Raw genomic sequence first — 24,039 nt, forward strand, 5'->3', positions numbered from 1 at the left:
CTATCTTACCCTCTAAAAGCTTAAGGCAACAGATAGTCTAAGAACTGGGGAGCTTAGAATATTACACCAACCACAGACTTCTTAACAAATGCTCTATAAGGACAACACAAGACAACAGATGTCTTCCTTCAGGGCACCACTTCTGTATCATTTTTCCTTAAATGCTTTCCCTTAGGTCTCTTTCTTCCCAAGGGAGGCTCATTTAAATCCAATTTATTTCACGATCCACCTTTTTCTCTCACTCCATCATGTTGAAAGTACACCAACTTCTAGGCCCAAGAGAAACTCAAAGGGCAGGGGCTGCACAGAGCAACAATGTTGAACTTGTCTGACCCTCACCTCTCAAGCAGATCTTGCATCTTCACTTCACTGGGAATAAAAACTCTGGGTGGTCAGGAGGTCATTTTGGTCTTTACCGACCGAAAGTTTTAGCAAGTAACATCATCCGCAAAATGGAGCTAACATACTTGACCACTTGAGATTGCTTTGAGGAGCAAAGGCGGTAACCCGTCTCTGTCTGCCACACCTGTTCCCCACCCCACCACTCTGACCTGGGGTTGATCAGGAACTCATCCCTGGCTTCTCTGGGTCAAATTCCATTCATAGGTAAAGTGTCGGGTTTAGACTAGATTTTTGAGTTCTCAGTATGTCTAAATGCTCTGCTGAGGTATGACTGAATAATAAACCTTCATCAGTGGCAATTTTCACATTCCAGCCAGGCAATAATCCCTTAAACCAGGTGGCTCCCCACCCCATCCCCTACCCCATATCCCCTGGAGCCAGCTTCTATGCTCCCAGTTTGCATTCTGCCCGCTTCATTCACAACATTATGAGTCTGGACCCTAAGCCATTTGAGTTTTTGACTCCTGGGATTTGGTTTTACACTAAAGTTGGAACCATGCTGCATGGAAGAATGAGCTAATTTTTGCTTCTTAGGTGATAGGTGTGGACTGGCTGAGCAGATAGGAGAATGCTGATTACATCCTCTCTTTAAAAGAAATCTGGGAACTTGGTGAAGATGAGAACAGGGACAGAGCAACTTCAGTAGCCAGCTGGTGAACAAAGAAATATTTTTCAAGCAGGGTCTCCTTGTCCCCCAAATATAATTTCATACATTTTGATCGGGCTTCCTTGGTAGCCTAACAACAAAATGCATTGATTGGTTCAACCAACTGTCAAGATGACATTTGCTCTAGTAGTTAGGGGGTATTTGAATCAAAGAAAAAACTTTCTAAAAATACCTTTTATTGAAATATATAGAGAAAAGTACAAAAATTATCAGTGTACAGGTCAACACATTATTACAAAGTGAATGTACTTGAGTGTGGTTGCAAACCAGGTCAAAAATAGAAGAGGATAAGAAGTCCCTATTGGATCCCCTCTCCTCAGAAATTTTGATGGTGTTGACATCACCACCTCTCCATTTTTCCTTCCAGAAACTTTCTAGGACCACCTTCCTATTATTCTTACTGTTACTCCCCGACTCCCCTCCTTAACCTTTCTTCATCTTTAAAGTGAAAGTTGCTCAGTCATGTCTAACTCATGGTGACCCCATAGACTGTAGCCCACCAGGCTCCCCTGTCCATGGAATTCTCCAGGCAAGAACACCTGTGTGGGTAGCTGTTCCCTTCTCCAAGGGATCTTCCCCACCCAGAAATCAAACCCAGGCCTCCCACATTGCAGGTGGATTCTTTACCATCTGGGCCACCAGGGAAGCCCAAGAATACTAGAGTGGGTAGCTTATCCCTTTTCCAGGGGATCTTCCTGACCCAGCAATCAAACCAGGGTCTCCTGCATTGCAAGCAGATTCTTTACCAGCTGACCTACCAAAGAGGACAAAACAAAGTAATAATTAACCATTAACTAATAACTGGTCATTCTCTTCCCCATTGGGGCTTCCCTTGGTAGCTTGGCTGATAAAGAATCTGCCTGCAATGCATGAGACACAGAAGATGTGGATTCGATCCCTGGGTTGAGAAGATTCCCTGGAGGAGGCCATGGCAACCCACCCCAGTATTCCTGCCTGGAGAATCCCATGGATAGAAGAACCTGGTGGGCTACAGTCTATGGGGTCACAAAGAGTAGGACAGGACTGAAGCAACTTAGCACGCAGGCATGCACTCTTCCCCATGACCTGAATAAAATTCAGTAAACTGCAGGGAAACGAATGGTGTGAGGCAAATAGATGGAATACTATTTTCCTGTCTGTAAGAACATTCACCAACGTGGCCAGGGTCCACAGGTTTTTTTGTTGGAACTTTCATCTCATAGACTCTTTGATGCAGAAAAGATGAAACAGGGAGGCTGAGGAAGCTTATGCAGCTTCATTTGGACTTCAGAAACCAACCCTTGGCAAGGTGTAGAGTCTTTGTCTAGGTCAAAACTGGAGGAGATTCAGTGTATAAAGGAAATTTGCATCTCAGTGGTGGATGGTCACAGCCCTCTTTGAGAAGCTAGTAGAATGTATGGTGTCCCTTCTCAGAAATACCTATATATACAGGAACACAAAAATTGCACATCGCTTTAGGAGGTTGCCACAGCTGGTAAGCACTAGATACCTACCTATGGACTGGCCCCAGTCTGCTGCGGCGACTGGAAATCTCAGCGCCATGCCTGTTACCTTTTAACTGAAGACAGGAGAGTATCTTTAGTGCAGCGCATCTACCTTATAGACAGAACGTGCTCAGACGCAGCCTCTCTGCTTCAGCACACTTTGTGCACTACAGGGGCGCCCCTCCTTTTCCTTGGAACTGTCACAAAGGACAGCACTTGGCATCCTCACTCCTCACTGCCCAGGAGCACCGACTCCTCAAAGTTCTGGTGCCCGTTTCTCTGGGATCGCTGCCAGCTCCGGCTAGGAGGGCGCCCGGCGGCCCAGGAGCCTGGGAGACCCGGGGGGCACTCGCACTCATCTCCACACTCGGGCTCGCTCCAAGTGCGCACGGTCCGGACCCGCCGGCGCGAGCACGCGGTGGGCGGCGGGGGCGCAGCGGCGCCGGGGGACGCGCGAATGTGCGCACCGAGAGGGCGCCTGGCCGGCGGTGCCCAGCTCTCCCGCGGCTTCCGTGGCTCCGGGCCGGGCCGGGGCCGCGGCCCCCACACCGCCCTCCCTCCGCCCGGCCGCACTGGCCGGGCTGGGCGCCGCGAGAGCAAGAGCAGCGCCCCTACCGCCCGCTTTTCCACCTCCATCTCCTCTGCCTCCTCCTCCTTCCCCCAGCCACCCGCTCAGTCACAACCGGTTCAGACTGGCCAGGGTGCCCCGCAAAAGAGAGAGACCGGGGGGAAACCACGAGAAATAACTTCCCAAGGAGAAGGAGGGCGAGAAGGTGGAGCCCACTGGAGGGGCCGGCTCCCTCCCTCCATGTGGCCGCCGCCGCCGCTGCCGCGGGGCTCGGCGCGGGCAGAGGGCGGCGGCTCCCGGGGCAGCCTGTAGCGGGACGAATTGCCCAATACTCCGGCAGGGGCCGGGGCCGGGGCCGAGCCCCCGGATAAATAGCCTCCCGGCAGGCCCGGAGCTGCCGGGGAGAGCGGCGGCCGCGGTTCTCCCCGCACCACCCGCCTGGGCAGTGCGCCCTGTGCTGCGCCCCGGAGACGCCGCTCGCTGCGGCCGGTACCCAGGTAAAAAGCTGGAGCTCGCGGGGAGGGTCCGGGGGTCGGCGGTCCCCCGTCTGCCTCCCAGAGGCTAGGAGAAACTCTTCGGTCTCCGAGCGGCCGGAGGCGGCGGGGGCGACGCTGTCATCTGGGGCCAAGCAGCTCGGAGCCGGTTTCTTGTTTGGAGTGTGTGCGGGGGAGCTGAGAGCGTCTTCGGGGTGTTCGCGCCCACCGCGTGACAAGTCCCAACCCTTTGGTAGGGTGCTGCCCTGCAGCGGGCCAGTTTCCCCAGCGCTCTGAGGGCGGTATTGTGCACGGAGTTGGACGGGAGAGAGGGAGAAAGGAGGTCCTGTGCCCTCGGATTGAGTTCGGGTTAGAGATCTGCGCCGGGACTGCTGGTGGCAGAGCAGGGTGGGAGTTGGGGGGGAAGCGACTCAGGTGAGCCCCTGTTTCCTAGGGGGCACGAGGCCTCCAAGTGCCCTGGTTGGGAGCTGGTGCACGCAGATGACCCCGGGAGGGTCTCACTGGGGCGCCCAAGGGTTCCAGGCGCGGCGCCAGCTTCAGCACCGCGGGGTCAGCTCGGGCGAGCGCAGGAGGCACGGGCGCCTCGGCCGCCTGGACACAGAGCCGGAACTTGCGAGGACCTGGTGTTTCACGCTCCATCTGTGGCTCACTCTAGGTAACCACCTCTAGCCTCAGGAGCTCCTAGAGGGTTCGGAGAGAAATAATAAACGCTTAAAAACTTGGTCATCAGAAGTAGATCAATGCTTCTTAGGTTGCCATGTCTAATCCAGCCCAAAGCAATCAATATATCCTGGAGGTAGGGTAGGATTTACACTAAATAGACATACTACTTACACAGTAAGTTATTTAATATCTTGTGTTTTTGGATCAGTGTCTTGGGTCACAGTTAGTTTGGATGTATTTTTTTTAATCTTGAATTATCTGGATAGTAGCTCAGGTTGCAGGTGAGTTCCTCCCAGCAAATCCTGTTAATTTGATATGTCCTAACAGTTTATCAGATTTGAGTTGGTTTCAGCTGTGAGAAATTGTTCTGGCTGGTTCAGGCAGAGGACTGAGGAAGCCCGACAAGATTCTGAAGTGAAAGCACCAATTATTCATTTCTAGGATCACACCTTCTTTTTAAATACCTTGTGGATCATAACAGGGTTATCCATGTCATTGCTAGAAAGAAATGTATTTCTTTTCAGGCCCTAGAAGTGGAAATTACATAATAAAAATTATTGCAATTTTGCAATAACTCATACTTGTAGCAGCACTGACTGCCCAAGAACACACTTCTCTGTTTCTTCCCTTTTGTGTGTGGGCAAGAGGGGGTAACAAGGACCCTTTTTCTCTGTGGGATGCCTATAGGGAAAGACAAAAGATACGCAGAGGTAGATCAGGACACTGGGAAGCCTTCTCTAGTTTCTGACTGAGACTCTGAAAAGATGGTGGTGATATGTGCATTGATTGGTGTCTGAATCTGTATCAAGGCAGAGCTTGGTGCTTTGGGTGTGGTTCTGGTCATAAAACTAGAGCAAGAGAATGACAATTAGATGTAGTTAGCTTTTCAAGCTTTATTTTCTCACCTGATATTTTGAGCCTGCAATTTTTTTAGTCTTTCTCTTGAGCGAGTCATTACTTGAACTTACTTCATACAATGCAATTGGGTATAGAAAGCCAGTGGGTAGGTACAAAAGAAACAGTGTCTTGCTTGCTTAATTATTGCTTTACGAGAAAGTATCACCTAATGACTTTAATTTTAATTAAAGTTGGCCAGAATGCATATATTTTGAGCTAGCTGGCCTTTTCTTTGGGAGGTTCTTTGTAGACATTCGAGTGTTCCCTGCAGATAATGAGCTTGAAGTGTGACTTAAAACTGAGTTCAAGGAAAGAACACATGACCGCTGCCTTCAAAGCATTTAGTCTGGTGGGAAAGATAGGCCTGTTTATAAATATCTATAGTACATGATAGTAAAAATGTAGTCATATGGCAGTGACATCAATAGTGTATGACTGAATGGCAGAGAGGTTCATTCAGGGTTAAGAAATGAGAAAAGTTATGTGGTGGGTGTGGCATCTGAGCTAAGACTTGAAGAAGGAAGAGGATTTCCTTGATGCAAAGGAGGGCTGCTGGAACAAGCATGTTGCATGGAGGTGTGCAAGTCTGGTGTGTTCAAAGGTAGCAGAGCAGTTTGGAATGGCTGGAGTCTGGAATTTTAGAGAAGACTGGGAGGTAGAACGGGGCTAGATTATAGAGATGACAAGCCATGGTAAGAAATTAAAGTGTGATTGAACATTATTATTGTATTTATACTAACAGGGTTAACATCCTTCACTGTAGTTTATTCCTTGAAGTTCAATTTTGTGAGCTTCCCCTAATAAGTAAATGAACAAGATCTTAATAGCATTTACTTTCTATAAATGTGAAAAAGTAATGTGTTTTCAAGTAGATTTCAATGCTTTATTCAAATCCAACAATGATTTCCCCTGAATTTGCAATCTTGTGATACAACAACTTTTAGTTTGATTAAAACTTTGGATAGGAAAATACCCCCACTTTCGTGGGTCAATATGCAGAGTAAAGTCGCTTTCTGTTCACTGTTTTGATTATTGACAGTAATAATAATTATTATTAATCTTTATTAAACATGACATATTAAGTGAGCTACATACCTTCTTTTATCTAGGGAGACATAATTTTAAACTTATTCTGAGAATTTCTTTTTGGCCTCATTGCACAGCATGTGGGATCTTAGTTCCCTGACCAGGGATCAGTCTGAAGCCCCTGGCATTGGAAGTGCAGAGTCTTAACCACTGGACCACCAGGGAAGTCACATTGATCTCTTGATCTTGAGAATTTTAATAAGGTCACTCACCTAAGTAAATGGTAGAACCAGGTATTGAACCCAGGAAGTTTGTCTTGATAGCCCATTCTTTGGGCAGGGGCATAATATATGTTAACTGTTATTCACAGTAATTAGAAATTGGGCCTGCTACCTGTAGGAGAAGTTTTTCTCTGTTTTTCCTTTGCATCCTCATTTCTATCATTTTAATTTTATTTTTTAATTTATATAATTGCCATATAAAATATTACTTTTAGGTGTACAACATGATGATTCTATATATATACTGCAAAATGGTGACACAGTAAGTTTAATTAACATGCACCACCGTAGTTCTAATTTCTTTATGTATCTGATGAGAACTTGAGGATTTCCCTGTAGCTCAAATGGTAAAGAATCTGCCTGCAAAGCAGGAGACCAGGGTTCAATCCCTGGGTCGGAAAGATCCTCCGGAGAAGGGAACGGCAATCCATTCCAGTATTCTCTCCTGGAGAATCCCATGGACAGAGAAGCCTGGTGGTCTACAATTCGTGGGGTTGAAAAGAGTCGGACACTAACACACACAACAGAATGAGAACTTTTAAAATTTACTCTTTTGGCTACTTTCAAATATATACCACAGTATGTTACAGTCACTATACTGTACATTGTCTGATTATTTTTACTTTATAGGTTCAGTGATGACCCATATTTCAGTGTTTTAACACATCTTCAAACTTGTTTCTTAAATTAATCAGTCTATTTTGGGCTGTGCTGGGTCTTCATTGCTGCGTGGGCTTTCTCTAGTTGCAGCAAGCAGGGGCTACTCTCTCGCTGCAGGCTTCTCATTGTCCTGGCTTTTTTTTTTTTTTTTTTTTTTTTTTACTTATTGCAGAAAAATGGGCAACAGGGGCTTCAGTAGTTTCCGCTTCTCAGGCTCTAGGGTACAGGTTCAATAGTTGTGGCGCATGGGCTTAGTTGCTCCAAAGCATGTGAGATCTTCCAGGATCAGGGATCAAACCTGTGTCTCCTGCATTAGCAGGCAGATTCTTTACCTCTGAGCCACCAAGGAAGCCTCATCTTCAAACTATTATATGATCTTGTGCTTTTATGACCCACTCAAAAGAAACTCTTAAGCTCTTTGAGAAGAGATGGGATATGAGATGAGAAAAACTTTAGTGAATCTCACAGCCTTAAATACAAAGACGCAGTTCAGTTCAGCCGCTCAGTCGTGTCCGACTCTTTGTGACCCCATGAATCGCAGCACGCCAGGGCTCCCTGTCCATCACCAACTCCCTGAGTTCACTCAAATTCATGTTCATCGAGTTGGTGATGCCATCCAGCCATCTAATCCTCTGTCGTCCCCTTCTCCTCCTGCCCTTAATCCCTCCCAGCATCAGAGTCTTTTCCAATGAGTCAACTCTTCGCATGAGGTGGCCAAAGTACTGGAGTTTCAGCTTTAGCATCATTTCTTCCAAAGAAATCCCAGGGCTGTTCTCCTTCAGAATGGACTGGTTGGATCTCCTTGCAGTCCAAGGGACTCTCAAGAGTCTTCTCCAACACCACAGTTCAAAAGCATCAATTCTTCAGTGCTCAGCCTTCTTCACAGTCCAATTCTCACATCCATACATGACCACTGGAAAAACCATAGCCTTGACTGGACGGACCTTTGTTGGCAAAGTAATATCTCTGCTTTTCAATATACTATCTAGGATGGTCATAACTTTTCTTCCAAGGAGTAAGCGTCTTTTAATTTCATGGCTGCAGTCACCATCTGCAGTGATTTTGGAGCCCAGAAAAATAAAGTCTGACACTGTTTGCACTGTTTCCCCATCTATTTCCCATGAAGTGGTGGGACCGGATGCCATGATCTTCGTTTTCTGAATGTTGAGTTTTAAGCCAACTATTTTACTCTCCACTTTCACTTTCATCAAGAGGCTTTTGAGTTCCTCTTCACTTTCTGCCATAAGGGTGGTGTCATCTGCATATCTGAGGTTATTGATATTTCTCCCAACAATCTTGAATCCAGCTTGTGTTTCTTCCAGCCCAGCATTTCTCATGATGTACTCTGCATATAAGTTAAATAAGCAGGGTGACAATATACAGCCTTGCCATACTCCTTTTCCTATTTGGAACCAGTCTGTTGTTCCATGTCCAGTTCTAACTGTTGCTTCCTGACCTGCATACAGATTTCTCAAGAGGCAGGTCAGGTGGTCTGGTAGTCCCATCTCTTTCAGAATTTTCCACAGTTTATTGTGATCCACACAGTCAAAGGCTTTGGCATAGTCAATAAAGCAGAAGTAGATGTTTTTCTGGAACTCTCTTGCTTTTTCCATGATCCAGCGGATGTTGGCAATTTGATCTCTGGTTCCTCTGCCTTTTCTAAAACCAGCTTGAACAGAGGAAGAAATTGAGGAATTATTAAGATTAGGGGCAGTAAGTTCTCTAGGTTCTCCCAGGGCTGACTGGCCTCTTAGAGCAGCAGACCAGGGTGGGAAGTGGGGAGGGCACAGGTGAAACTCCAAGGCAAGTCAGCCTTGGTCCTGTGAAAGGGTGAGGAGGGAGTGGAAGGAGCTGGGGAGAACATGCCCATTCATGAGGGCCGGAGCTACCCAGTTCCAGCCAATTGTTATGTAAGAACAAGAGCCCAGTGTTGCCAGATCTTCAAGAGAATCCAGAAATTCAGATTTTGATGGGAAAACATTGACAATTCATTCAACATGGCTAAAAATAAAAGAAAATAAGAATTGAGCAGGCCAAACAAAACACCTCTAGAGATCAGATTTGGCTTTTTTGCCACTAATTTGCTAGATGACTTCCAAGCTTTCTTCTGGTTTCAGACTTCCATGATCCTACACTCAGTCCATCTGATCTCTAACCCACTTCTTCTGTACTGACACATATTCCAGTACTCACCGGATCTAAAGCATGATAGCTTTGGAAGATCTCTTTGGTGAGTGCTGGACCATGATAGATTTATAAGGCCTTTAAGATCAAAGAATGCCCTTTTTCGATGGCCATGCTGTTGACATAATTCAGAGGCCCCGGCAGTTAATTGCTTGTGTTAATTATCCCTTTCAGGGACAGTTAGTTTGGTTTAATTCCGGGACCCAGAGCTGTTTCTCTAAATATTTTCCTTCCTGTTCTTTCTTCTCACTCAAACGTAAGAAGATAATGACAGCTGGAAAATAGATCCTGGTTTTCACTTGGACAAGGTGTATTTATAAGCTTAGTTTTTTCTTTTCTTTATTTTTTGCCATGCTACTCAGCTTGCAGGATCTTAGTTCCCTGATTAGGGATGGAACCCAGACCCCTGGTCTTGGAAGCTTGAAGTCCAAACCACTGGATCGCCAGGGAATTCCCAATAGGCTTGTCTTACAGTGCTTAGACAAATCTTCATCATCTTTACCTGAGCAAGAGTCTGCCCTGTAGTCTGTCTCTCTTCTTAATCTGGGGATGTTCTTCAATTGCAACAAGGTGAATAAGTTAAGAGTTTGGCTCTTATGTGTTAATATGGAAGTTTAGGGTTTTTTTTAAAAGCATATTTATATGGATCCCCAAAAATAAAAATGAGAACAAAAGTAGTGGACTTGCATGTGATTCCAATCTCCAATTCTTTTGAATAACTCATTCCTGGGGGAACAGTACAGTTAAATTCTATAATATAATATTTTTAAAGCAGAGTTTCATGAATGTGATGAGCTAAGATGTATTCTTTGCTTTATGCTAATAAGCTGCTTTACAAACAAGTGGGCCAGCCTCTACCTGAAAAGCTCAGAGCAGATACTGACAACAGGAAGGAAGCATCTGAGTAAAAGAAGCCTGGCGTTTTCAGAGAAATCACAGACCTTACTGTGACTGAGCTGACAGAGAGGACCAGAGGAAGGCTGTCAGTGACAGTTGTGAGCCACACTTTGTCCTTGTCCCTGCTCCAGTGGTGAGTTGACCCTCCCTTGCACCTATGGGAGTTTGTCAGCCAATCCTGGATGTTTATCATTTAAAACAAACCTGCAAGAATCAGGTAATTGTCTGATCATTAAAGACATACCATCTGATCTTATACTGGTAACAACTTTAAATTAAAAAAGTCGATTCTATGTTTACCCAAGTATTTGGCTAGCCTTTCAGGTTTAATGATGGAGGCAGGCTCTAAGCCCTTTGGAGGAAGGAACCAGATCCACCTTTGGTCCACAACACCTTCCAGATACATTCATTTTCTTCAAAATACATTCATTTTCTTCCAAATACACAAATACCTCCCAAATGTACTCAATTCTTTCTGTTGAATGAAAGCTGTATGGTTAATCATTTTGATATACAGGAGATTTAGGTCAGTAGGCTTTCTATGCATTCATTTATTCATTCATTTCATAAAGACCTGTTGAGCCTTTACTATGTGCCAAGCGCAATTCTTAGTGCTAGGGATGCAGGATAATCTTGTTGGTTACATACCTTAATGAATAATAACGTATTGTGATAAATGTTATAAGAACAAGATTGCCCAAATTATTGTGAAACCTTCGAGAAGGAATGACTAACTGTTGAAGGGTTTGGATGGCATCAAATAAGAGGAGACATTTAGGCTAAGTCAAGAATTGATGCTTTTGAACCGTGGTTTTGGAGAAGACTCTTGAGAGTCCCTTGGACTGCAAGGAGATCCCACCAGTCAATAAAGGAAATAGTCCTTAATATTCATTGGAAGGACTGATGCTGAAACTGAAGGTCCAATACTTTGGCCCCATGATGTGAAGAGCTGACTCATTGGAAAAGACCCTGATGCTGGGAAAGATTAAAGGCAGGAGGAGAAGGGGACAACAGAGGATGAGATGGTTGGATGGCATCACTGACTCAATGGACATGAGTTTGAGCAAACTCTGGGAGATGGTGAAAGACAGGGAAGCCTGATGTGCTGCAGTCCATGGGGTTGCAAAGAGTTGAACACGCCTGAGCAACTGAACAACTTGAAGCAGGAGTTTCAGAAAGGATTACAGCCTCTCCAGCAGCTGGTGGGGAGTGAAGAATCTAAGGCATGCAGAAGGAGAGGAGCGTGGCTTAAGGGATGAATTGTGACAGTGGTTTGGAGAGCCCAGGTTTTGGTAATCCTGCAGAGGTAGTTGGGGCTGAATTGTTGCAAATCTTTAGGGAAAATAGAAAGAATCAGGTAGCTAGCTGGGTATTGAAAGATCTAAATACCAAATGTCATATGAACAAAATACATATTTGTAAAACCAGTTTTTATTTTTTATTTATAATTTTTTATAATTAAAAAATTTTATTTATATATTTTTGGTTATGCTGAGTCTTTGTTGCTGCACGGGCTTTTCTCTGCAACTATGCAGACAGCAGGGCTACTCTCTAATTGTGGTGTTCAGGCTTCTCACTGTGGTGGCTTCTCTCGTTGCAGAGTGCAAACTGTAGGGCACATGGGCTTCAGTAGCTCCAGCTCCCAGGCTCTAGAGCACAGGCTCGATAGTTATGGCACACAGGATTAGTTGCTCCATGAAATGTGAGATCTTCCCAGATCAGGAATTGAACCTGTGTCTCCTGCATTGGCAGGTGGCTTCTTTACCCCTGAGCCACCTGGGAAACCCTATTTATAATTTTTGGATCACACTGTTCATTGATGCCTGGCTTGAATCTCCATGAGGGCAGGAATAATCATCTTTGATTTTGTTTTGCACTTAAAAGTTAAACATCACAGTAAGGACATTTTTTTTCTCTGGATGCGTAGAAGCCAGGAAACATTGAGTTGAAGAATGATTAGGAAATGAGAAAGTGAAGGGGAGGGAGGTACTCATTCAAGTTTTTCTAGAAAACCTTTAGAACATGCCACAACAGTAACAGTATTGGTAAACATTTGCTCTGTGCCAAGTATCAATGCCTAGTATTTCATAGAGATTATTTCGTATGTTCCTCATAAAATTCTATGACAAAGGAGTTCTTCCTATCCTATTTTCATTTTATAGATGAAGAAACTGAGGTTTTTTACCTTGCTTAAATTCACATGGCTAATGCTCTGCTATTAATTGTGGTCTAACCTCACCTAGGTACCCAGGTTGAACATGGACCCTTCTGGACTAGGGGCTTTCAGTGTTTTTGACTGTGACTCATAGTGAGATTTATTTTACAGCCTGACCCTGCCAGCAAACACAGGCGCACATGTAAACTGAAGCCAAGTCTCTCAAAGTAGTGCTCAACCCTTAGCAGCGTGCAGGAGGGCTTATATTTGCTACTGTAACCGATGTTATTCTAGTCTGAATTTCAGTTTTTTAAACATTGCTGCTCAGGACCGACGATGTACTACAGAGTTTGGACCACACCCCTCTAGCCCGCTAGCTACTTTATGTTGCTCCCTGAACTATATAGCTTAATATCTTTTTCTATTAACATCAGCAAACATTTATTCAGTGCCTACTGTTTGCAGAGATGTGGAAGGAACATAAAGAACATATGGTATCCCTTAACCCCAAGGAATTTTCAGTGTAGTGAAGGGAAAGACAATTAATGGCTAATGATAAGGCAGACCAGCAAAAAAAAAAAAAAGAAGAAGAAGAGAGGGGCAAGCCATGTAGAATGGCTTGTGGGTCATAGGGATAATGATGGATACTGGTGTGTGTGTGTGCTGCAAGAATGTTAAAAGACTTTTATGAAATAAATAGAAATGTTTTTGGTAAAGACTTTTAGGACTTAGGGCCAAAGGAGATCTGAAGACCACAGTATTCTATGTATTATTCTCAAAGGTCCTTGAAATGGTCAAGCTATCGTTATTATTATGTAGACATTAGTTTGTCCACTATAAGCCCTTGAAGGATGCTAGCATGTCCAGTTATGTTAAAGAGTATCCATTAAAAAAAGTTTAAGATAACTTCCCAAAGTAAAAGAATGCAAACTTACGAACCATTTATGAACCTCCATTAGGTGATCAATCCTAGGGTTAAATGGAGAGAGAGAGCCTTAAGTAGAATCTAGCAAAAATTCTGTGGACATTGGAGGTAGAAGGAGGGTTATTAATACTTTTCTAATTTATCTTACGTAGATTAAAAAGATAACATCTGAAAATCCTGGCACTGTGTCTGATACATAGAAAGTGTTCCGTTTAGTTCAGTTCAGTCGCTCAGTCGTGTCCGACTCTTTGCGACCCCATGAATCGCAGCACGCCAGGTCTCCCTGTCCATCACCATCTCCTGGAGTTCACTCAAACTCACGTCCATCGAGTCGGTGATGCCATCCAGCCATCTCATCCTCTGTCGTCCCCTTCTCCTCCTGCCCCCAATCCCTCCCAGCATCAGAGTCTTTTCCAATGAGTCAACTCTTCACATGAGGTGGCCAAAGTACAGGAGTTTCAGCTTCAGCATCAGTCCTTCCAATGAACACCCAGGACTGATCTCCTTTAGGATGGACTGGTTGGACCTCCTTGCAGTCTAAGGGGCTCTCAAGAGTCTTCTCCAACACCACAGTTCAAAAGCATCAATTCTTCAGTGCTCAGCTTTCTTTATAGTCCAACTCTCACATCCATACATGACCACAGGAAAAACCATAGCCTTGACTAGACGAACCTTTGTTGGCAAAGTAATGTCTCTGCTTTAGAATATGCTATCTAGATTGGTCATAACTTTCCTTCCAAGGAGTAAGCGTCTTTTAATTTCATGGCTGCAGTCACCATCTGCAGTGATTTTGGAGCCCAGAAAAATAAAAATAAAGTCTGACACTGTTTCCACTGTTTCCCCATCTATTTCCCATGAAGTGATGGGACCAGATGCCATGATCTTCGTTTTCTTAACGTTGAGCTTTAAGCCAACTTTTTTACTCTCCTCTTTCACTTTCATCAAGAGACTTTTCAGTTACTCTTCACTTTCTGCCATAAGGGTGGTGTCATCTGCATATCTGAGGTTATTGATATTTCTCCCGGCAATCTTGATTCCAGCTCGTGCTTCTTCCAGCCCAGCGTTTCTCATGATGTAGTCTGCATATAAGTTAAATAAGCAGGGTGAAAATATACAGTCTTGATGTACTCCTTTCCCTATTTGGAACCAGTCTGTTGTTCCATGTCCAGTTCTAACTGTTGCTTCCTTACCTGCATACAGGTTTCTCAAGAGGCAGATCAGGCGGTCTGGTATTCCCATCTCTTTCAGAATTTTCCACAGTTTATTGTGATCCACACAGTCAAAGGCTTTGGCATAGGCAATAAAGCAGAAATAGATGTTAGATCAGTTTAAATAACTAAAATCAGTCAAGTCTTTCAATTTAGGCTTGTCTGGCAAGAGGAGCAATTATGTAAGCTAGTGCAGTGGTCCACTCCTTTCTTTTAGAAGCTTCACATTGAGATCACCTGGAGCCCTTTAGCAATCTGGCCTCAAGCCCAGAGATCCTGTTTTCATGTGTCTAGAGAAGTCTCAGACATTGGTCATTTTTAAGCCCCTAAGGTACAGCCAGGTTTGAAATGAAAATTGTTAGTTGCTCAGTTGTGTCCGACTCTTTGCGACCCCATGGACTGTAGCCCACCAGGCTTCTCTGTTTTTGAGATTCTCCAGTCAAGAATACTGGAGTGGGTAGCTATTCCCTTCTCCAGGGGATCCTCCCGACCTGGGGATCAAACCCTGGTCTCCTGCACTGCAAGCAGATTCTTTACTGTCTGAGCCAACACAGCCAGGTTTGAAATCCCCTGAAAAGTATATGCTTTAATGATTAGAAACATGCTTGTGTGGAGATACAACCTTAAAATTGGATCCTTTGTTTGCTTTTTTAATGCTCACAGAGTCATCACCTTTTCTTAAGAACTAGTTTAGAAAACAAGATCTTAGGTATCTTTATGGTCACACCTCACGGCTTTCGGGATGTTAGTTCCCTGACTAGGGACTGAACCCTCACCCTTGGCAGGGAAAGTATGGAATCCTCACCACTGAACAACCAGGGTGTCCTCAAGATCTTTGGTACATTTGAAGTCAGAAAGGGGTATCTTTGAACTGGGGAAGAGTAGAAAACTGGGTATGAAGACTGTCAAGGTGAACTTGACTTCCTGCAGTGTTCAGGAGACAAAGGAATTGATTTTGTCCTGTTATCTTTGAGGATACATCTTCACCTCCATTCTACCAACAAGTACCCTGGTAACTGGAGTAGCATGCGGCAAAGAGGTGTGCATAAGTTACATAGCTCCCTGAGTTGATAGGAAAAAGAAGGAAGGAAATGAAAGAAAGGAATGAAAGTAAGCCTCTCTTTGACTTCAGTGGCTCTTTGTTTTGTCTTCCTTGGGCTGTGGGTGATCTGATGGCTCTTTGGGACCTAAGAGCAGACTGTCATTGTCACTGGGGTCTTTCCTCACCGAGACTTCTCTCTTCCCTTTTTTTAAAAAAGTTTATTTTATTGAAGTATTGGTGATATAGAGTGTTGTGTTCCTTTCTGTTGTACAGCAAAGTGCTTCAATTATACATATATATCTATTTTAATTTTTATTTTTGTATTGGTCCATGGGGTCACAAAGAGTCGTACATGCTGAGCATGCACACACACACACACACACATACACACACTTATTTATTTTTGGCTGCACTGGATCTTTGTTGCAGTGCTCGAGCTTCTCATTGTTGTGGCTTCTCTTGTTGCAGAGCGTGGGCTCTAGGCACATGGGCTTCAACATTTGGGGCACAAAGGCTCAGTAGTTACAGCTCCCAGACTCTAGAGCACAGGCTCAATAGTTGTGACACATGGGCTTAGTTGCTCCATGGCACGTGGGATCTTTCTGGATCAGGGATTGAACCTGTGTCTCCTACATTGGCAGCTGGATTCTTTACCACTGAGCCACCAGGGAAGCCCCTGCCTGGAGATTCTTGAAGCTGCTTTTCCCAGGTCTTTCCCTGCACTTGTAGTAGCAGGACGGCATTATGGGTGGTGAAGTGATGCTCTAGAGGCAGTGCACCCAGACTTGGCCATCTGGGACAGTGGGAGAGATGGGAAAAGATTCTTCCCTCTTCTATCTGGCAGTGTGTGTGTTTGCCCTCTCTGGAGCCGTCAGGGTGAAATTGCTCCTTCTCTGGCCAGAAACCAGCCAACAGGTTTTGGGCACTTGCCACATCAAAGGGTGGGATTAATAACGTTGCCACCGCCAGTGGGGACAGCGCCAGATGTCACAAGTGAAGAGGGAGCTTGCAACCATTCATTCCTTCTTTTTCCTTCTTCTACACTCCAGGGGGCTTTAGAAAAATGAAAGTCATGCTGTCCTGAGATGGTCCAATTATTCTGCTCTCTTGTTTGGTAAACTTTTGATTCTTTGGAGAGAGATGCTGACTTTTCTATAACTTTCAAGTCACTTAGGTGCATTAGCATGGTAGGCGTGTTTATTTATTTTTTGCATTGTTTGATATACTTTCTTATACCACGTTCTCTTCTTTTCATTAAAAAAAAACAGATAAATGGATGTAATCATCTTTTAAATTTTTTATTATAGACAGTGATCCTCTTCTGCATTTTTTCTGCAAGCATTTATAGAAAATCAAGAAACTAACTTTTGCCATGGTTATCACTGCTGTAAGAATTTTTGCTTTTGTTTCTATTTGAAACCAACATAGACCTGATGATCAGTAGAGATTTAGGTGTGGGGCTGAGTAAGCTTTGTCTTTGACAGGGTAAATGACAGAGTAGAGTCAAAGGACAGCCAAGTGCTGGATGCTGCATTGGGGTGGTGGGCTCCAGGCAGAGTTTCCACTTGCTCAGTTCACTATCGCCAACTGCTTATCTTCTTCTCTGTCTCCCTTACCTGTGTCTTTCTTCCACTGGGGTGGAAGATGGGACGGTTGGTCAGAAGGTGTTCTATCCTCTAGGACAGTGATGCTCAGCCTAGCTACACATTAGAGTGGCTGGAAGTGTTAGGCTCCACCCCAGAGCAGGCTGGTGGTGGGACCTGGCATCAGGGATATTTAAAAGCTTCCCAGATAGCTGCAGTCCATGGGGTCGCTGAGAGTCGGATACGACTGAGCGACTTCACTTTCACTTTTCACTTTGATGCATTGGAGAAGGAAATGGCAACCCACTCCAGTGTTCTTGCCTGGAGAATCCCAGGGATGGGGGAGCCTGGTGGGCTGCTGTCTATGGGGTCACACAGAGTTGGACACGACTGAAGTGACTTAGCAGCAGCAGCAGATGATTTTAGTGCAGTCATGGCCGAGAATCACTGTGGTTGGGCAGCAGTTTTCAAGGTGTATCTGTGGATAACCTGTATCAGAATCATTGGGTGGTTTTTTTTTTGGCTGCACTGCGAGGCTTGAAGGATCTTGGTCCCCTGTCCAGGAACTGAATCTGGGGCCATGGCATTGAAAGCTCTGAGTCCTAACACTGGAATGCTGGGAGTTCCCCATAGGGTGACTTTTTAAAAATGCAAATTCTGGAATTCCTAAACTTGAAACCAAATCAAGTTTTAACAGGAGTAAACACGGTTTTGAATCATTCCAAATGCAACCTGCCAGTATCCAGATCTTGGTTTCAAGGTCCTTAGTATTAAGAAATAACTAAAGATTAAGAAATAACTAAAGATCAAAAAGTCTTAGAAGCCCTAGAGTGAGAAATGATTCAGTAACTAGTTGATCTTGAATTCTGGTGTGAGTAACAAGGAACTACTTCTGAGAAAGTGGCTATCAAGTCCCCAGAAATCCTTTATAGGAATAAAATCATAGCTAATGCTTAGTAAAATGTTTTATTGTGTACCAGACACTGAGATTTGAACTTAAAATTTTTTTTATTGGAGTATAGTTGATTTACAATGTCGTGTTAGTTTCGGGTGTTCAGCAAGGTGGATCAGTTATACATATAGCTACTCTTTTTTTAGATACTGTTCCCATATAGGCTATTACAGAGTATTGAGTAGAGTTCCCTGTGCTATACAATAGGTCCTTATTTTTTATCTATTTTATATATAATACTGTCTATATGTCAATCCCAGTCTCCCAATTCATCCCTTCCCCTCTTCTCCCCATAACCTCAAGTTTATTTTCTACATCTGTAGCTCTATTTCCATTTTGTGGATAAGTTCATTTGTACTCTTTTTTAACATTCCGCATATAAGTCAACTTTGTACTTTAAACTCATTATTTACCATTTTCAGTTCAGTCACTCAGTTGTGTCCAACTCTTTGTGACCCCATGGACTGCAGCACGCCAGGCCTCCCTGTCCATCACCAACTCCCGGAGTTTACCCAAACTCATGTCCATTGAGTCAATGATGCCATCCAACCATCCCATCCTCTGTTGTCCCCTTCTCCTCCCGCCTTCATTCTTTCCCACCATCAGGGTTTTTTCAAATGAGTCAGTTCTTCAAATCAGGTGGCCAAAGTATTGGAGATTCAGCTTCAGCATTTTACAGATGGGGAAAACTGAGGCTCACAGACATTAAGTACTTAGCTCAAAAACATATGGTAAGTACTGTAGACTGGTTCAGAACCAGATATACATGTGATAACAAAGCTCATGTATGGCATCATGGATGACATCACCGATTTGAAGGACTTGAGTTTGAGCATGCTCCGGGAGTTGGTGGTGGACAGGGAAGCCTGGCGTGCTGCAGTCCGTGGGGTCGTGAAGAGTTGAACGCGACTGAGCGACTGAGCTGAACTGAATAAAGCTCATGACCTTAACCATTCCTCAGTTCCTTCTGCTGTGCAACCAGATACTGGCAAAACCTCTCTTCCTCTCTACCCTGTCTTTATGGTGAAACTAAGAGGAAAAAAAGGAAGCTATCAAACAAGTGAAAGTATTGACTTGCTCCTTATCATTTTCTGTACATTCTTCTATACGTACACAAAGCAGCCAGGGATCACTGACGTTTACTTTAGAAGCCCTGAACCTACATTTTATTTTCATTGCTTAGATTCTTCTTTTATGATGTGTAGTCATTCCTGCACTTGAACTGGAGCTTTGTTACTGCTTTATTTGAGGAGCTACAATGCAAACAGAATAAGCAAAGCATAATCTCCTGATTTTATTGCCCTTGTTTAAATCTGTACCTAGGTTAGAAATCTGGGTGTGATCAGAAGTGAACTTGATGCTCTGACTTAGGAAGTGACCGTGTCTGCATTAGTTAAGTTACATGAAAGAATCATGACCTGGAGGGGTCATCACAGAAAAAAGAAATCTGTGTGTGTGTGTTGGGAGGTGTGTAGGAGGGGAGGGAACCTCACGTTTATGAAAGACCTTAAACAGATATTGTTGATTTTATCTCCAAATCAGGTCATAGAGCAGTCATTGGAACCATATGTGTGTTTATAGCATTAATAATTTGTCTTTATAAAGTCAACTTTACTGAGGTATACTTTATATACAATAAAATCCAACAGGTCTAAGCATACAGTATGATGAATTTTGAGAAATATTGCAAATATTGAGAAATAATGCAAACAGTTGGGGTTTGCATTAATTTTTTGACAGCTTTATTAAAACATAATTCACAAACCTTATGATTCACCTATTTAAAGTGTACAAGTTGATGGTTTTCAGTGTATTCACAGACATGTACCACTATCACTGTAATTAATTCTGAAATATTTTCATCAGCCCCCAAAAGAAACCTTATACCTGTCAGCAGTCATTTCTCTTTTTCTCCCGACTCTTTTAGTCCTAGGCAATGACTCACCTACTTTCTGTAGACTTGCCTGTTCTGGAAGGTTCATAGAAATGGGAACCATGTAATATGTAGTCTTTGGTGATTGGCTGCTTTCCCTTAGTTCTTAATACAGTGTTTTTAAGGTTCATACATGTTGTAGCATGTGTAATACTTCATTCCTTGCTGAATAATATCATTGTGTATGGAAATAGACTCACAGAAATGGAGAACTTGTGTTGCCAAGGGTAAGGGTGGGGAAGGGATGGATTGGGAGTTTGGGACTATCTGATGCAAACGATTATACACAGGATGGTAAGCAACAAGGTCCTATTGTATAGCATAGGGAACTATATTCAATACCCTGTAATAACAATAATGGCAAAGAGTATGAAAAAGAATTACACATATACAGAAATGCTTCATTGTAAAACACTTCATTGTACAACAGCAACACTTCATTGTCAACCAACGATACTTCAATAAAATGATTTTTTTTAAATTAAAGAATAAAACAACCTACCTCCTCAGTTAACTTGGAGACCAAAAGCTAAATACAATTTATAGTAAAGAAAAAATTCCATTGTGTAGATATACCACATTTTATTTATTATCAGTTGTTGGATATTCAGGTTGTTTCTACTTTTTTGGCTGATAGCATTGATTTCTTTTAGGATTTTTTTTATAAGGACCATTTTTAAAGCCTGTTGAATTTGTTACAATATTCTTCTGCTTTATGTTTTGGTTTTTTGGCCGCAAGGCATGTGGACTCTTAGCTCCTGACCAGGAATTGAACTCAGATTGTCTGCATTGGAAGATGAAGTCTGAATCACTAGACCATTAGGGAAGTCCCCTAGCACTGATTTTTAAAGAGTAAACCTTTAATAGATACCTTGATTTTTAAATCCTCATTTAGGCTTTTTTTCCTTCACTAATATGCCAGGAGTATAAAGTAGCTTGGACTTGCCAGGTGGTGCTTGTGTTGAAGAACCTGCCTGCCAGTGCAGGAGACACAAGAGACCTGGGTTCGATCCCTGGATTGGGAAAATCCCCCATGGCAACTCCCATATTCTTGTCTGGAGAATTCATGGATAGAGGAGCCCTGGTGGGCTATAGTCCATAGGGTCACAAAAAGTCAGATACAACTGAAGCGACTGAGCACACATGCAGGAAGTCCTCCCTTGACTACTGAGACAGTCTGATTAAGGTCGAAACAACTGGATTTACAGTTGTACTAAAATTCTTGCTTGGAGTTAATTCTCTTTTATAGCTATTAATACTGTGGAAAATGCATATAGAATTGTGCTGCTGCTACTGCTAAGTCACTTCAGTCGTGTCCAACTCTGTGCGACCCCATAGACTGCAGCCCACCAGGCTCCCCCATCCCTGGGATTCTCCAGGCAAGAACACTGGAGTGGGTTGCCATTTCCTTCTCCAATGCATGAAAGTGAAAAGTGAAAGTGAAGTCGCTCAGTCGTGAATGACTCTTAGCGACCCCACGGACTGCAGCCTATCAGGCTCTTCTGTCCATGGGATTTTCCAGGCAAGAGTACTGGAGTGGGGTGCCATTGCCCTCTCCATATAGAATTGTAGATATAGAAATATATATACATATGTATATATGTGCATGTGTGGGCTCAGTCTCTGAGTTGTGTTTGACTCTGTGACCCTATGGATTGTAGCCCGCCAGACTCCTCTGTCCATGGGATTCTCCAGGCAAGAATACTAGAGTGAGTTTCCATTTCCTCCTCTAGGGGATTTTTCTACCTAGGGATCGAACACATGTCTCCTTCGTCTTTTGCACTGCAGGCAGATTCTTTACTGCTGAGCCATCAGGGAAGCCCTAATATATATGTGCGTGTATCTGTATAAAATAAGGATAACTCATATGGTTTTACAAGGAGTTTTAAAGTTAATTTACGAAGACAACATGTAGTTTTTCTTTTAAAAAATAATATTGATATATAACAAATTATTTTACTTTAGAAATCATAAACTGTGCTGTTTATGAAATGTCACTGGTAAGTGTCAAAACTGATCCAACGACTATTACTTTTGAAGGACTAACATTGGTGTTCAGTTGGTTCAGTTCAGTTGCTCAGTCGTGTCCGACTCTTTGCAACCCCATGAATCACAGCACGCCAGGCCTCCCTGTCCATCACCAACTCCTGGAGTTCACTCAGACTCACGTCCATCGAGTCAGTGATGCCATCCAGCCATCTCATCCTCTGGCATCCCCTTCTCCTCCTGCCCCCAATCCCTCCCAGCATCAGTCCTTTCCAGTGAGTCAACTCTTCGCATGAGATGGCCAAAGTACTGGAGTTTCAGCTTTAGCATCACTCCTTCCAAAGAAATCCCAGGGCTGATCTCCTTTAGAATGGACTGGGTGTATCTCCTTGCAGTCCAAAGGACTCTCAAGAAGTCCAATTTCTCCAACACCACAGTTCAAAAGCATCGATTCTTCGGCGCTCAGCTTTCTTCACAGTCCAGCTCTCACATCCATACATGACCACTGGAAAAAGCATAGCCTTGACTAGACGGACCTTTGTTGGCAAAGTAATGTCTCTGCTTTTCAATATGCTATCTAGGTTGGTCATAACTTTTCTTCCAAGGAGTAAATGTCTTTTAATTTCATGGCTGCAGTCACCATCTGCAGTGATTTTGAAGCCCAAACATTGGTGTTAGGGTTATTCTATTCAAAAATATATAAATCAATACATAGGAAGTTTACGTTTTTGACCCAGAAGAAACTTACATTATTTTAAAGCTTTATGCTACTCATAAATTATCAAAAATCAGTCATAATAGTTTTGACACTCTTGTAACTGCAGATGTTACACTTCTCACCCCTAAAACACATCATAGAACTAAAGTGCTTGAGAAATAGGAAATGAAAGTAGATGTGAAATGATAGGAGAAGTCAAGAACTAGGTACAGGCATCATTACTTATACATCTTTTTAAAAAATTTTAGTTAATAAGACTTTTAAAAATGGAGACAGGGCAGAGATGATGAAGGACAGCGGAGCCTGGCATGCTGCAGTCCATGGGGTTGCAAAGAGTCGGACATGATGGAACAACTGAACTACAACAAATAGTTGATTTACAATGTTGTATTGGTTTCGGTTGTACAGAAAAGTGATTCAGTTTTATACTGTATATATAATATATATGTATAAAATGTATATATATACACACATAAATATGTATGGAGCATTCAGAGTCAACAAAAGAGTCTGAAATGCAGTGCTTGGGTACAATCTCAAAAACAACAGAATGATCTGGGTTCCTTTCCAAGGCAAACCATTCATCATCATAGTAATCCAAGTCTATGCCCCAACCAGTAATGCTGAAGAAGCTGAAGTTGAATGTCTCTATGAAGACCTACAGCACTTTCACCAACTAACACCAAAAAACAGATGTCCATTTCATCATAGGGGATTAGAATGCAAAAGTAGGAAGTCAAGAGATACCTGGAGTAAAAGGCAAGTTTGGCCTTGGACAAAATGAAGCATGACAAAGGCTAACAGAGTTTTGTCAAGAGAACACACTGGTCATTGCAAACACTCTCTCCCAACAACACAAGAAACAACTCTGCACATGGACATCACCAGATGGTCAATACCAAAATCAGATTGATTCTATTTTTGCAGCCAAAAATGGAGAAACTCTATACAGTCAGCAAAACACAAGACCCAGAGCTGACTGTAACTCTGACCTTGAGCTCCTTAGCAAAATTCAGGCTAAATTGAAGAAAGGAGAGAAAGCCACTGGGCCATTCAGGTATATTATACAGTGGAAGTGGCAAATAGATTCAAGGGATTAGATCTTGTAGACAGAGTGCCTGAAGAACTAGTCAGGAGGCAGTGACAAAAACCATCCCAAGGAAAAAGAAATGCAAGAAGGCAAAGTGGTTGTGTGAGGAGGCTTTACAAATAGCTGAGGGAAGAAGAGAAGTGGAAGGCAAGGGGGAAGAACTGAATGCAGAGTTCCAGAGAATAGCCAGGTGGGATAAGAAGGCCTTCTTAAAGGAACAGTGC

The 24,039-nt window shown here is 43.3% G+C and overlaps 1 protein-coding gene across 2 annotated transcripts in view; it reads left to right on the plus strand.

Moving 5' to 3' along the window:
- Positions 1-3,251: 3,251 nt before the first annotated feature.
- Positions 3,252-24,039, plus strand: part of SLC16A9 (solute carrier family 16 member 9) — an 86,350-nt gene continuing 65,562 nt past the window's right edge. The window contains exon 1 of one of the 2 annotated variants that reach the window (XM_070364575.1): positions 3,252-3,618. The gene's annotated coding sequence lies outside the window, so the exon portion shown is untranslated. The remainder of the gene's footprint in view (positions 3,619-24,039) is intronic. The other variant, XM_070364577.1, reaches the window with a different exon arrangement.

The sequence above is a fragment of the Bos mutus genome, chromosome 28 (assembly GCF_027580195.1).
Source record: "Bos mutus isolate GX-2022 chromosome 28, NWIPB_WYAK_1.1, whole genome shotgun sequence".
Taxonomy (NCBI): Eukaryota; Metazoa; Chordata; class Mammalia; order Artiodactyla; family Bovidae; genus Bos; species Bos mutus.